Raw genomic sequence first — 2,989 nt, forward strand, 5'->3', positions numbered from 1 at the left:
TTAGAAAGAGCATTAGTCTTGGCCCCAAATAGAAAAACTGTTTTGCCCTTATTTTGCGGTAATGGCGTCAAATTCACCACGATTATCGGATGGGGGTGTAAGACCCACCGTTTCGAAGCCAAGAAACAGAGCTACAACAATGTAGAAGGTCACTCAGTCCATTTCCTAACACAACTAGGTCAAATATGCAAAATACTATACCAGAATTCCCAAAACAGGTTTGCAAATCACACAAAACTGTAATTACTATAACTCAGTCTATACAAGTCCAAATGCCGAAATTCCAAAGGTATATGATAGCTAAGACATCCAGTAACATTTCATCAGAAGACACCAACTTCAAAATCCAAACCAAATCCAGTCAAAATAGGCAATTACTATCGCAGTTCCGCACATTCTGTTCACCAAAAACAGCAACAGTAAAAACGGCATAACTCTCTCTATACTACTCCAAATGCCCTGAAATCTTGCAGGCACTTCATACTCACCAATACCTACAACTTTCATGTTTTGAGAAAAGTCCAATTCGGCCGCTAGCTATGACCTAAAATTTCGGACAGAATAGGGGTTCATGAACCCTAACTTTTCACAATTCACTTCAAATCCAAAATTGGTTGCATTTATCAACAATTCACACCCACTAGAGTCAAAGCCCCTTATTACCAACCATCAAAAACAACCATACCATCAAAATCATATGAAACCAGAAAATTCATCATAAAATGGAAAACTTCACTAAATCAAGCCAAACCAAGAAATAAATCATATATTCCAACACTCAAGCCACTTCTAAGCATACTATAACCATCATTAGGTGTAGTAGAGGTTCAAGCATCACTTACCAAGTATCAAGAGATGTAGAGAGGTGTTGGCCACCTTAGAGCTTCAAACAAACTTCACTAATACCCTTACTATCACTAGAAGGAAAGATTGTATGGAGTAAAAACTAAGTTAAACACTTGATTTGGTGGATTTGGACAAGTTGGAAGCTTGAAATGTTGAAGAATTTTCTTCCTTCTTGCAAGTGAGAGGTTCGGCCACAATGAGAAGAAAAATGGTGAATTTTGTGATTTTTTTGAGATATATAATCCTTTGGTCAAAAAAGTCAAAAATGTGAATAGTATTTCTTAAGTCAACTCCAATGATCTTGTGACACTTGTCACTATCATAAATGCATTCCTATCCTTTCTTTTCTCTCTCTCATCAATCAAATCTCACTCTCTACTTATCTCTTAACACCCGATAAATTTTTCACAGTATCCGAAACTTAACCTTATTGGCCGAATTTTTCCGAACTTTTCGCACTAGTGGGTCCCACGTCCATTATATATTCTTAATTTTCTAAAAACTCACCAATACTAGGAAAATTATCTAAAAACTATAATTACGCATAAAATCTACCAGAAAAAGATTTCTAAGCCCGAGAATGCAGAAAACATGCAATTAAGGGGAAATAAACCCTAGGAAACTAACTAGGGTTTTACGGGTTCTCACACTCTCTCCCCCTTAAAAGAATTTCGTCCTCGAAATTCCTTATCATATATACAGCCAGTTAAGTCAAGTACAAACATAAACGATCCACCGAGAAATGGCCTTTCTAGTTCACCAAATCCTTTCTAACCTAGGCCCTCATATCTTTCGTATCCGGGCGCAAGAATCCCATCTAAGATAATTCACAACTCGAGCCGGCCGGTCCCAAGAGTAAACCATCCTTATTAAAGATTCCTACCCGACATACATACCTAGCTTCCTCGAGTCCTATGATAATGATTCGTACACTTATCACATGCCCGGTTCATAACTTACGCTCAAATGAGCACTTAGACATATTCATAAAATTAGGACCACAACACCACTTGGCCCAGTCTCACTCCGCGCAGAGACCACGCGAAGTGGCTCTGATACCAATTGTAACAGCCCCACTTTCCCCTAAGGCGAACCAAAGGGGTTAGCGGACTGCCTGCCCAGCTCTCGCCAGGACTACGGATCAGATTAGAGCTATCTATTGCGATCCGGAACTTACAAACGAGCGTAAACAGGTCAAAATGGTAAAATAACCCAAAATAAAAAAATGAAATCCGAAGTCGGCCATGAATAGTGACCGACCCGTCAGAACCCAACCGAAATAGCCAACAAACATTCACATCTGAACTTTAGCGTTTACAAATCAAAATGACATACAAAAGTTTTCAAAAGTTAATATATACACACGGTTTGCCAAATCAAAAGAGAAAATGCCCCAAAAGTACACTTAGGGTTTTAATACATGAGCTATACAAAAGATGTGTTCAACTAGCTCAATTTGGCAGCCATTTGTCAAATCCAGACCAAAAGGGTTTATTTTCCTGTAAGGAAAACAAAAGGAACGGAAAGGGGTGAGCTTGCGCTCAATGAGGTACCAAACAGATAGCATTAAAATCATGGCATTTCACATTTAACAAATCAGATACACATGTCAGATGTAAAGCAAAGGAACCAATGATTCAAATCAGAAGGATACGGGTGGCTCTCAGGAGCCAAATTTCCAGCGCAATACTTGATCCAAACCGGTTGACTCTCCGTCAACGTATATAGAACCAACGCGTCCGTAGACCCCTCTTATCAACGAATTCCGTCCACCAAACACCCCTTTACCGGCCCGCTCACCTCAAACGAACAAAATGGTAATACTCGAGTATACCGGAATCAAGGGTCTCAATACCAAAATCCCCGAACAGACTACCGTGGTTCGTTATCTAATCGTCCAGGCCCTTGCCGGCCCGACTCGAATAACTTAGCCACAGGATTGAGCTCATAGGTCATAGAAATCCGACAGATGCAGACACAGATAACAGATTCAGATACAGATACAGAATAGCAGATTCAGATAGCAGATTCAGACGGCAGATTCAGATAGGCACTCAAAAATTGGCATATGGACAGACAAGAGAACGAGTGTGATAAAGTACACCCTCGTCTCAAAACAATTAAACAAATTGCAGAGCAGCAA

Source organism: Coffea eugenioides, chromosome 1 (assembly GCF_003713205.1).
Source record: "Coffea eugenioides isolate CCC68of chromosome 1, Ceug_1.0, whole genome shotgun sequence".
In the NCBI taxonomy this organism is placed as follows: domain Eukaryota; kingdom Viridiplantae; phylum Streptophyta; class Magnoliopsida; order Gentianales; family Rubiaceae; genus Coffea; species Coffea eugenioides.